The sequence below is a fragment of the Phoenix dactylifera genome, unplaced genomic scaffold, assembly GCF_009389715.1.
Source record: "Phoenix dactylifera cultivar Barhee BC4 unplaced genomic scaffold, palm_55x_up_171113_PBpolish2nd_filt_p 000971F, whole genome shotgun sequence".
Lineage (NCBI taxonomy): Eukaryota > Viridiplantae > Streptophyta > Magnoliopsida > Arecales > Arecaceae > Phoenix > Phoenix dactylifera.
The window spans coordinates 103,474-116,853 of NW_024068328.1; the positions used below are offsets into that span (position 1 = coordinate 103,474).

At 38.3% G+C, this 13,380-nt stretch overlaps 1 non-coding gene across 1 annotated transcript; it reads left to right on the forward strand.

Annotated features, from left to right (window-relative positions):
- Window positions 1-201: 201 nt before the first annotated feature.
- Window positions 202-307, forward strand: LOC120107703. Its single transcript, XR_005509379.1, has one exon. It is a non-coding gene; the product is annotated as a small nucleolar RNA R71 (small nucleolar RNA).
- The last annotated feature ends 13,073 nt before the right edge of the window (window positions 308-13,380 follow it).

Genomic DNA, 13,380 nt, shown 5'->3' on the forward strand with positions numbered 1-13,380 from the left:
GCCCCTTTTCTTTGAAAATTTGGGGGTGCTTGACGAGAACATGAAGCATGGTGGAGGGAGTTTTCATTAAGATTTTTAAATAGTTGCCATGCTTCATGCTCATTTCGAAGCATGAAAGTCCCCCCGCATGCAGCATCGATCATCTGACGGTTTCGTTCAGTCAAACCGTCATAAAAACATTGCACTAGCTGCCACTTAGGTATTTGATGATGAGGGCATTTATGGATTAGGTCCCGAAATCTCTCCCAAGTTTCATGAAATTCTTCTCCCTCGGTTTGGGAGAAGCTTGTAATGGCACGTCTAAACTGGTTCGTTCTTCCTATAGGAAAGTATTTTTTAAGGAATTCTTGTTGCATTTGATCCCAAGAACGAATCGAGTTAGCTTCTAAAGAATTCAGCCATTGTTTGGCTCTATCTTTAAGGGAGAAGGAAAATAATCTAAGTTTCAAAGCATCATCAGTGAAGTTCTGAATCTTGATAGTGGTGCAAATCTCAAGAAATTCATCTAAGTGTTTATATGGGTCTTCGTTGGTGAGCCCATAAAAAGATGGGAGCATTTGGATCACACTAGACTTTATTTCATATTGTACCACTGCTACTTCAGGTAATCGAATGCAAGATGGGGAAGTGTAAATGGTGGGAGTAAAGTACTTCCTCAGGAGTTTGGGTTGTTCTTCAGCCATCTCAGGAGGTGGGGATGATTCTATTGTTCTGTTCTTAGCTCGAATATTTCTAAGGGTCCGTTCTATTTCAGGGTCAAAAGGTAATAGGTCACGTACTCTAGAACGACTCCCTTGCATACACTAGTACTTGATCAGTCAAGCATGCAATAAAAGATGAACACATCAATCCTTGTATTTGTCCTAAAATCACTAGACAGCTCCTAACTAGTTTGAAGAGGGCACTTAAGCCTCCAATCCGGTCTAATGAACCGAGTTGACTAGGTAAGCTCCCAGGTAAGTGGAGGGGTCACGATGCGTTTGCAAAGGTCCCACTTAAAATCCACTTGCCTCGAACAGATGAAATGTCTCCCTTATAGGGACAAAGTTTGCCTAGACATCAACTAAGCCATAGAGCGAAATTGGTGCAACTTTCGGTGATCTTCGTCCTATTGAGCTCGAATGTCCCTAGGAGCCAACGTCTAATTGATTTTAATTAAAGTGACACTATGTGAGATTGAGTTCACCTAAATTGGGCAAGAATCCGGTGATGAAATCCGGCTCTTATCTCATTGGGGTGATTGCCCTTACTATGTGCGGATTAATTTGTGTATGTGTATCAAGCATACATTCACACTTTTGCTGAAATTAAAATCAAACAATCACCACAAAATTTCAAGCTAATAATTAATTTAAATAAGAAAGATTTAGAGGTTACCAAAGGAAATTTCTCCAGCAATTTATTTTTTTTTTTTTGGGCAAACCTCTACAGCATTCTTTTTCCAGCAGTTCTCTTTTTGATCATCCCAAATTTTTCCTTCGATTCCTGATCAAATAAGATCAAAAAAAAATTTAAAAAAAAATAGTAGAAGAGAAAAAAGAGATAAGAAAAGTAACAATAATAGAAAATAATTTTTTATTTATATATATATTTTTTGAAAGTTTTTTTAAATTATTTTTTTTTAATGATAGAAAAAATAACTATGCTAGCAATCTCCGGCAACGGCGCCAAAAATTGATCGGTTATTTCAATTTCAAAAATAAACCACGCAATAGCACGTATTCTGTAGGATAGTGATTACGGGTGTCGGTCCACAGGAATTGAAGAATAAGTTATTTTTCTTTTTTTAAAAAAAAATAAAGAAGAAGGATTTGCTAACTCAATTTAACTAAATTAAACTATGAGTGCGAATTGAAATTTATCAGGGTAGATAGATCTAGGGTTTGGAATCCACCACATAGCATTGCATCAGGGACTGTGTTCTTAATTTTTGTCTTTTGGAGAGGCATGCAATTTGGCTACAAGCCTTTTTGAAATAAAAGCATAAAGAGTTTTAGGAAGATCCATCTCAGGCATAGCAAAAAGTGTCTACCTAATTATGCTAACCTAGAGTGCAGCACACCTCATCTTCCTAGGCATGGATCATCTTAGACTACTTTAGCAGACATGAATAATAAATAGCATGCTCAAAGTTTAAACATCGTAAAAGGATTTTTCATTGATAATAAGAATTTAAACAAGCTCCAAAAAATTAAAAGAGTAAGAACTACAATGCCCTGATACATTGCTAGGGCTTCATCCAGCCCTAGACTAGGTGTTCAGCCGTGCATGGTGGCCGGATGTCCTTCCATCTTCAAATGAAAGCCTTCACCTCCCATTCTTCCAAAAATATCACAAACTATTCTCTTTCCCCCCTCTTTTCTTTTCTTTTCTTTTTCTCCCAACCGAACCTCTCTTCTTCTCTTCACCGAAACAGGGGTTCCCCTGTTTCTTTCACAACCCAGCCCCCTCTCTCCCTTCCTGCCGATGGCTTCTTTATATAGACCCTCTCACCCGATGATGGATCCCTTGGGAGCGTGCCGGTGGGGATGCAAATCCGAGATACTCGATGGGAGGAGCCGCGGGATCAACGTGATGGCTGGCTCCGGATGCATCGCGGAAGAAGAAGCGAAGGACAGATCGCGGATGGATGGCTCAAATCCGGAAGAGGGGGATGGCTAGATGCTTGGGCTCATGCCTGATCTCATGGGATGCTGGAAGCGTTGATCATGGAGGAGATTTGGTTGCGGGATGGCTGGGAGGATCGCTCCGGACGACTTCTTTCTTTGGACCGTGGAAGGAATGGATGCGGGATCGCCGGACACCTGATGCGGAAGGATGGCTGACTCCGAGAGCGGCTGGGACGCGATGCTGGGAGGAGCGGAAGAAGGAGGTGGCCGGATCCATGGCGTGATACGCTGGGAGCATGCGGAGCTTGTCTCGGACGCTCGGAATGGCAGTCGTGCGAAGGCGCTGGTCACGGCGTGGAGCTGGAAATCCGGAAGAGGAGATGCCGCACGTGGTTGATGGCGGAGGAGCTGGAAATCCGGAAGAGGAGATGGCATGAATGCGGTGGGCACGACGCGGGATCGACGGGAGGAAGGTGGACGGCCCTGATGCAAGGAGGGAGGAAGAAGATAAACAGTGGCTTATATATTATATATATATATATATTTGTAACACTGTTCATATGAACAGTGTTTTTCACGGAAAACTGTTCATATGAGCAGTGTTACCTCGGAATACTATTCACCTGAAAAGTGATTCCAGTAATTTTTGGGAAAAATTATTTTTCTTGCTTTATTTTGACATGAAAATGGGGCATATATGAATTTAAAACAAGGATCTCCTCTATTTTGCTTAGTTTGGAAACGTGATGCGGAGACGGGAGTTTCTGAACCGTTGGATTGCTTGGATAGTGGTCGCGGGAAAGGGATATGATTGGTTTGGGAATTGGCTTTGGATTTGAGGTAGGTTATGATCTTTAATTTGCTTGAACTTGGTCTCGAGCCCAATGTTAATTAAATTCAATTCTTGCTAAACTACTTCAGACTGGACTCGACAAAACTAAAAACATGACCGTGACTTAATAAAATTAATCAAACATTTTCCTCATACAAAAATAATTAATTATAGCTTTCAATCTAATTAGGACCAAAATCCATTTAATTATAACCTTAGCTTGATTACAACTCTATCAGTTTACCAAATCGGGTTAACACAATCTCTTCCTTATATGTTTTCCTGTAATTTTCATGAAAGATTGCAAACAAGAGAGAGACAAGTTCAAAGTTTGATTTAAGAAAAGAACTATTTACTTTTTACCATATTTTAAATTTATTTCAATGATCATTCAATTTCATGATAAAATATGTATTTATCAGTTTAAGAACATTGATAAGTGCTATGGAAAGATAACTAAATTATAGATTATTAAGCACTTATCACACGGTTGAGAGGCGGGAGTGCATCACGGGATGGAAGAAGCTGGGAGAAGAAATGGATGCTGGGTCGGAAGATGAATACGGATGGCTGATCATGGGTTTCCTTCTTTGGATCATGGAACGATGGGAGCGTGGAGATGGGAGGCGAGACTGGCTGATCCTGGGAATCCGGAATGGGTGCACGGTTGAGGAGCTGGGACGAGCGGCCGTGGAAGGCTTGGATCACGGGAGAGGGTGCTGCAATCGGGCGCGGGAGGCTGGGGATGCTTCACGGGTGGATGGAGTGCTGGGCTGCATTCGAACGGGTGCCTGGGATCGAAGGAAATCTGGGACGCTGCATAGATCGCGTTGATGGCATGGAAGCTGGATGCGCTGTGGATGGCTTCATCGCGTCAAGCTTGGAATGGGCTGGGGTCTCCCGTGATCGCATGGACCGGCTGGACTTGAATGCTTGGGCTCACTCGATGGGGAAGGAAGTTAGAATTTTGATGCGGCTCGGACGCTGGAAAATTCTGAGAGCACGTTGGGATTGAAGGCTGAAGATCGTTGATGACGGAAGAGATTCGGTTGCATCGTGGGGCTGATCTCCATCACGTGAAGATGCTGGCTTGACTTGAGCTCGGCTGCCGGGCATTTGGCTCAAACCCAATGTTAATTGGTTTCTTGGATTACTTGCACTGAAGCACAAATACAACATTAATTAGTTAATTTTATTATTAATGATTAGCTATAATACTAATTAAGATGGTATAACGATTGCACTTTTGTACTCTCATCACACACCCCAACCAGCTTATTGCTAGTCTCTGGCAATTTAGTGAGAAAATAAAAAAATGAGAGTACAAAAGTTTTATATATTTTTTTATTATTTTTTAATTAATTATTATTATATATATATATGAACTAAATAAATACTCACTTTCGTAGAGCATTACGATTGCACTTAGCACATGCAACAAGCCGTTAAACCCCTAGGTTACCCTAGTGAACGAGTGTTGTCTCGTGAGGGTTTGCAGTGAAGTTACCTACAAACTTTATTAGTCAGGGATTTCTAATGTTTAACTCAAAATTTGAACAAGTATTATTGTATGAACTTAGAATTGCAACGATAATAAAGACTTATTGCTATCATATTTAAGCAGACTCTAACTCAAGTTCTATTACTCCCCATCTATCTGCTAACAAGTCAAGAATGTAGTGAGATGCAAGATAGTATCATATAAATGAGTGGCTTTCACTTACTTCCAACATGATCACTCCAATTTTCAAAACTTTTTAGAGTTAAATGGCAATAAACATCCCAAATTTATTTATTTATTTATTTATTTTATTATTATTATTATTTTTATTTTTATTTTGAATGCTAAGAAGAATGACTTGTGCAATATCTAGCCTTATTAAGCTTTCTAGCTAACCCATGTAGCGAGTGTTAGGCCAATGACTCCCGATCCGGATGGCTCAGGGCACTAGGTGTAAAGACACCCTAACAGGCTTAATAACTCAAGTCAACTAGGCTCCAAGGCCAAATTAGTCACTCAGAGTTTAATCTTAGCCATCCTCACCTTTTTACGTGAACACTCGCTGCTTGCCAGGCAAGAGGCCAGGTTACTCAGTGAGAAGACTTAAAATAAACTCGTTTTATTTTATTTTATCTTTTTTTTTCCTTTTTCTTTTTTTTGATTAGGGTGTTCATCACACATATAACTTTAAATTATCCCAAAGATTATAAATATTCATATTAGTTGTAAGTTTACATACCCCACTATTCATGTGCTTATGTGTAGGTGCTAAATCATCTTGTATCATGTTAGCAGAAGATAGGTGGAACGAAAACTCAAGCTAGAACTGTTATCATATTCTTTAACTCAAAGCTATTGTCAAAGTAATTCCTAGTTTATACAGCCAAAAATATTAGATTTTGAGTTAAAAATTTGAATTCCCGACCTTTTTTTTTAAATCTTTTTTTTGAAAAATCAAAAATATTCTCAATTTTAAATCTCTTTTTTTTATTTTTTTATTTTTATTTTAGGTAGAAAAATCAAAAATATTGTCACCCCCATACCTAAATCTAACATTGTCCTCAATGTTAAAGAAAATTTAAAGCAGTAATAGAACAGAGGAGAAGTTACCTGACATGGGTGGGTAAAGTGACAATTGGGGCCAAAAAACCCCCAAACCTGCATGTTAGTAATTTTTTTTATATATATTTATTATTATTATTTTTAATATTTATATATTGGGTTGCTTTCCAAGAGCGCTAAGTTTTATGTCTTCAGCCAGACAAAATGTAGATCCCCTTTTTTTTCTCAACTATTATCTAGGAATGGTTTTGGAAGAGTCCAAAAAAGAACAGTGAGCTGATGACGATCTATGCTCATGAGGAAAACAGAATTAGGGAGTGCATGCTCAACCCCTTCATCGGAATGGGCAAGGTAAGCCTCTAAAGGGTCCTTATTATAAGTTTGTAAGAAAGTCTCCTGAACCAGACTTTCAATCATGTCAACTTCATTGATTTCTTTGTCGTCTGGTGGTTGTTTACTTATATTGAAGACATTAAGCTCGACTTTCATGTTGCCAAAAGATAACTTCAGCATCCCATTTCGACAATTGATCACAGCATTTGCTGGGGCTAAGAAGGGTCTACCTAAAATTATAAGTGTGTGATTGTCTAGATGTATTACAGGTTCGGTCTCAAGAATAACGAAGTCCACTGGATAGTAAAACTCATTTACCTTCACTATTACATCCTCTACAATCCCCTTGGGATACTTTACCGTCCTATCTGCTAAGAAAAGGGTAATATTTGTGGGCTTTTTAATTTCCCCAAACCTAACTTTTGGTACACATTGTAGGGAAGTAGGTTTACACTGGCTCCTAAATCTAATAGGGCTCTCTGGATGATCGTCTCCCCTATTTTTATTTCAATGGTGGGGCAACCAGGGTCTTTGAATTTCGGGGCAATCTGTTGTTGAATGAGAGATGAGGCTTGTGCAGCCATAATAGCTTGCCTAGGAATACTGATTTTTCTTTTGACCGTGGTGAGGTCTTTCAAGAATTTTGTATAGGAGGAAATTTGTCTTATGGCATCGAGAAAAGGTATATTTATTTGAACAGTTTTAAAGACTTCCATTATTTCATCAAAGTTAGATTGTTTCTTGAAGTCCTGAAGTCTACTGGGAAAGGGAACCTTAGGTTTGTATGTTTCTATGGGTTCTTCCTTTTTGTCTGATTTATCTTGTTCTTGACCCCTCTTCTGAATAGGGTTCTCATCGGATTCATTTTTATTTTCTTTTTCATGTTCAGAAAGTTGGACTTTATTGTCCACTTGCTTGCCAGACCTTAAAGTGGTAATTGCCTAGTCTTCATAGGTCGGGTTTCCATTAGAATCAATTTGATACTGACCTCTCTGACCTTGATTTTATTGTCTACTTGGGTTAGGCACTGGTTGACTAGGTAGTTCACCTTTCTTTCTATCCCCTAGAGAGTTTGCTATTTGGCTTAGACTAACCTCAAGTTTTGCAATCGCTTGCGCATGGAATTGGTTAGTCTGGGCTTGGGCTGTATTGGTCTGTTGTTGTTGCTTGATAAAATCTTGTTGTTGTTTCATCATATTAGCCATCATGGTTTCTAATTGTGAAGGTTGCTGTGGGATAGGGGCATTATAAGGAGGTACAGATGGAACCAATAGTTGGTTTCATTTGCGATGGACCTATCCTGGAGAAGTTGTTCTGAAAATCTGGTGGACCACCTGATGCTGAATAGGTTCATTCTACTTGTATGAGAAATTTGGGTGGAACCTATTATCAGAATGGTAAACTGGGCTGAACGAGTTGGGAGTGGGCTTCTTAAAGGCACTATATGAATTTAAAGCATTTGCTTGCTCGGCCTTTATGGTGGGCAGATTAGGGCAGCACTCCACTAGATGCTCCGGACTGTGACACAAGACACACAAACTATATGACTCGTGATCCACTTTCATGACGGAATTTGACTCTTTGTATGAACTCAAACTAGTGGAAACAGTGAAAGGATCAAACTTTTTACTTAAGTTGTTCATTCTAGTCACCAGATTGGACATGACATTTTTGAGTTCTAGATCTGTTTTCATTTCATAATTACCTAGTTTTCTAGATCCGAACTCATCTCTATTTACTTCCTCACCATAGCTACTCCAATTTTGGGCATTTTCGGCTAAGTCAACAAGAAATTTATAGGCTTGATCTGGGGTTTGGTTCATGAACCTACCTTTGTGCATGGACTCGATCATGTTTCTATGTGCCGGAGGTAGTCCTTTGTAAAAGAAATGTAGTAGATCAGCCTTGTCAAGCCCATGGTGTGGGCACTTGACCAAAAGATCATGGAATCTTTCCCAAAGTTGGAAAAATTCCTCCTCAGATTTTTCTCTAAAAGTTCTGATGGCATCCTTAATTTTTTCAGTTTTTACCATGGGATAGAACTTAGCCATGAACTTCCTAGATAGTTGTTTCCATGATGTGATGGAATTTGAAGCAAGGGAATACAGCCATGCAGCAGCACGATCCTCTAAAATCATGGGAAACAACTTTAATTTAATACCCTCTTCATCTAAGTTTTGATTTCTAAATGTTTGACAGATTGTCAAAAATTTGTTTAGATGAATGTAGGGTTGTTCACTCTCAAACCCATGAAACTTGGGTAACATGTTTATTGTTGCAGCCCGAATCTCGAATTGGGCTGCATTATTAATTGGTAATACTATGCAAGTAGGGGGACTAGCGGATGCGGGTGCGAACAACTCATTCAAAGTTCTAATATGTTCACCCATTATAGAGATTGACGGTTGGTTTATAGTTCGCAGGTTGTGATGAAAAGTTATGTCAATCTCAGGATCAAATGGGATTAACTTATCCCTTAATGACCTTCTACCATGCATACATTATCAACAATTCATTAGATTTGACTCCTAAAATAAACAAAATCTTAAGAGAAGAGAAGGGCTAGACACAGATGATCAAAACCAACACCACACAACAATTTGACCCTATTAGTCTTAGAATTAAGTAAGGTTTAGTAGCTTCTTAAATCTAGTTTCACAGAGATTTATCAGGTTAAAAAGTTTCTGAAATTCTCTCTAGATTAGACAGCTCCTAATCTCCCTTTCAGATTAAGGTTGAGCTTACCAGTTAAGCGATCTAGTAACCAGTGACCAGAAAAGTCCCGGGGTGTGTGGTGGTGCCAGAAGGGATACACCGATACCACAATACCCGTAATAGTTTTCACTATTGTAAAACTTTCCTAGACATCACCAATTACTAAATTCTCACTGGAGTGGCTTTCAGCCACTTCTTTCCAAGAGCCTAATTAAGCTCGAAAATCCTAAGGCCAACGTCTAATTGATTTTAATTTAATTTGGCTTAGGATATGTATGAAAGGTGGTGATTTTTGGGCTAAGGATAGGTAATGACTTTCCGACCTTATCTTTTTAATGGGTTTTGCCCTTAAATTATTTTATGCAAATGCTTAATACTAAATGCAGCAAATAATCAATATTTTTTTTAAGTTTATGCAATGTCATTAGGTTGTACTGATTAAATGAGCAAGCAAATTTTTTTTTTATATTTACTATTTTCTTATTTTTTTTATTTTTTTATTTAAATTTTTATATAGCAATAACTTGAATGTAAACTAAACACAATCCTTATGCGTCAATCAATCTCCGAATGCCCGTTGAATAAGCTCTAGAGATTACTCCGTGAGGAGCCCCAATAGAGGTATGATAACCTCGGAGGATTGTACCCTATCAATTACTAGCAAAAATAATATATATATTTTTTATTTTTTAATTTAATTAATTTTTTTTCAAAATTTTCAATTTAAAATTTTTTTGAATTTTAGAATTTTGGAATTTTTTTCTTTTTCAATTTTTTTTTTGAATTTTAAATTTCAAATTTCAAATTTCAGAATTTAATAACTACGAAATTATTAACTAAAAATAATGAAAACAAGGGAAGTTAATAAAAATAAAAAAAAATTTACTACCGGAGTGCGTTCACTCCGGGCATCCAAAATTCGATTTGATCTTCGTGATCGTTCTTGCTTCTCGATTTGCCTCCCCGGCAACGGCGCCAAAATTTTGTTGTCCGATTTCTATTTACCCAAAAATACGCTAAACAAATTGTTGTTAGAACCGACAAACAAAGTTTAATTTAATTTTACTCTTACCTTTTCTACTCGAACAATAGTGGTCGTAAGAGGTCGATCCACAGGGAGGCGATTGTAGTTGCATAAAAATTAAAACGTTCACACGGATTCAAAATCGATTTTGAATAACAAAAAAAAAACATTATGTCGGGGATGTTGATATGATTTTCTAATTGAAACTAACTAAAAGAAAGGTACTCAGATTTGAAAAGCATTTATTTAATTAATCAAAGAAGAGTTTTGGCATAAATTAAAATAGATGAAAACAAGAAGATTGAAGCGAACACAAATTGCATGAAGGAAGATTTAATTGTATTGCATAAAAAAAATACAGAAGTTGAAGAACGGAACTTAAAAATACAGAAATTAAAAATAACAAAAATTAAAGCTTTATCATAAATTGGATGAAAATAGTACTAGGAAAATTGCAGACTAGAATATGGATTGCATAAAAGGACAAGAGCTTACAAGAGTAAGAAAGAAAAAAAAATATAAAAAAAAACAAGGAACAAGTAACTCGGTTGAACACCTAAACAAAAGAAAAATTAAAATAACATTTTTATTTTTTTCTTCCTTCTTCTCAAAAAATAGGGCCTCCCCTATTTTTTTTGGCTCAACACCCAGCCCGCCCCCCTGCTCCCCTCTCGTTCTCCCCTTCTTATAGATCGCCAGAACATGGAGAGGAGGAGAAACGGGCGCGGGATCTGGTGCATCACGGACGGAAACGGCTGAATCATGGGAGGAATCGTGGAGGAGGAAGAGGGCAGACAGGGCTCTTGGCTGGGAGGAGGCGTTCACGGCTTGGATCTGGGCGCTGGGGACATTCACCGCATGAAGAATGCGGGATCAACGAGAGGACGCCGTGGGATGCTGGGTGCTGACTCGGAACTCCTTCTTTGGACCATCGTTGAGAGGCGGGAGTGCATCACGGGATGGAAGAAGCTGGGAGAAGAAACAGATGCTGGGTCGGAAGATGAATACGGATGGCTGATCGTGGGTTTCCTTCTTTGGATCGTGGAACGATGGGAGCGTGGAGATGGGAGGCGAGACTGGCTGATCCTGGGAATCCGGAATGGGCGCACGGCTGAGGAGCTGGGACGAGCGGCCGTGGGAGGCTTGGATCACGGGAGAGGGTGCTGCAATCGGGCGCGGGAGGCTGGGGATGCTTCACGGGCAGATGGAGTGCTGGGCTGCATTCGAACGGGCGCCTGGGATCGAAGGAAATCTAGGACGCTGCATAGATCGCGTTGATGGCGTGGAAGCTGGATGCGCTGTGGATGGCTTCATCGCATCAAGCTAGGAATGGGCTAGGGTCTTTCGTGATCGCATGGACCGGCTGGACTTGAATGCTTGGGCTCACTCGATGAGGAAGGAAGTTAGAATTTTGATGCGGCTTGGATGCTGGAAAATTCTGAGAGCATGTTAGGATTGAAGGCTGAAGACCGTTGATGACGGAAGAGATCCGGTTGCATCGTGGGGCTGAGCTCCATCACGTGAAGATGCTGGCTTGACTTGAGCTCGGGCTGCTGGGCATTGGCTCAAATCCAATGTTAATTGGTTTCTTGGATTACTTGCACTGAAGCACAAATACAACGTTAATTAGTTAATTTTATTATTAATGATTAGCTATAATACTAATTAAGATGGTATGACGATTGCACTTTTATACTCTCATCAATAGGTCGTATTAAACACGATTTAAAATATGGCAAGTAGTACTTATAGCTTCAGCCCAAAAGTACTTTGGAAGATTTGATTCACACAACATCGTGCATGCCATTTCTGCCAAGGTCCTATTTTTTCTTTCAACAACCCCATTTTGTTGAGGCGTTCTAGGTGCTGAAAATTAATGTGAGATACCATTTTCATTACAAAATTCTTCAAAGTGTTGATTTTGAAATTCAGTTCCATGATCACTTCGAATTGCAATTAAGGTGAGCTTCTTTTCAGTTATGATATTTTTATAATATTTCAAGAATGTTGAAAATGTTTCATTCTTATGTGCAAGAAATGAAACACATGTATATCTTGAGAAATCATCTACTATAACCAGTCCATACTTTTTTCCTCCTAGATTTGCAGTTCTAGTAGGCCCAAATAGATCCATGCGTATGAGTTCAAAGGGCCTAGTGGTTGATACTATATTCTTTAATTTGAAGGATGATTTTGTTTGCTTTCCCAATGAGCATGGTCCACAGATTTTATCTTTTTCAAATATCAATTTTGGCACATCTTTTATCAGATCTTTCTTGACTATTTTGATAGTAGTCCATACTAGCATGTCCTAGTCTACGGTGCCAAAGCCAACTTGTTTTTACTTTTTCTTTCTTCATTAGTAATTAAGCATAATCCATTTTTCTTGCCTAAATCATGAAAATCTACCATATTAATATTTTCATGCCTAATCCCATAAGTACAATGCTATTATCTTTAGAATTTGTAATTATGCATACTGAGGCTTCAAATGTGACTTTAAGACCTTTATCACAAAATTGACTTATGCTAAGCAAGTTATGTTTCAGACCATTAACTAATAAAATATTTTCTATAAATGTGGATGGAGTAATATAGATTTTACCCTTTTCAATGATAAGTCCTTTTCAATTGTCTCCATAGGTTATCACTCCACCCTCCTTAGATTCCAAGGTGACAAATTGTTCTATATCACCTGTCATGTGTCTTGAACAGCCGCTATCTAGATACCATCATTTATCCCTCTTATTAGCTGTAAGACACTCTTGCAATCAAAGTCAAGAATGTGCTTTAGGTACCCAAACCATGTTGGGTCCTTTAAGGTTGGTACTTGATGTTTCTTTTGGACTTTAGCTTACTCTTATCACTCAATTTGTTATAGCTAGGCTTTCTAAAATTGCATTCATATGCTTTGTGTCCTACTTTATTGCAGCAATGACAGGTTATATTTTCAGTTTTGGCTTTTACAAATATGTTCTTTAAGTATTTTTGCTTTCTATTTGTTTTATATCCCAAACCAGCTTTATTATATACAGCTTTTTGACTATCAAGAATCATATTTAATTTAGTTGAACTAAGTGTAAACTTGTCCACTAAGAATTTGTATTTTTCTGCATCTTCTTTTAGTTTGACATTTTCAGCAACTAGACTTTTGGTTTCATTAGTGAACCTCCCACTTAATGTTTCATAGTCATTAGATAGTTTTAGCTTTTCTTTGATAAGAGATTGATTTTCATCTTTTAAAACTTTATTCTTATTGATTAGCTTCTTGTGTTCTTCCATGAGTTCTAAAAATGCATCATGT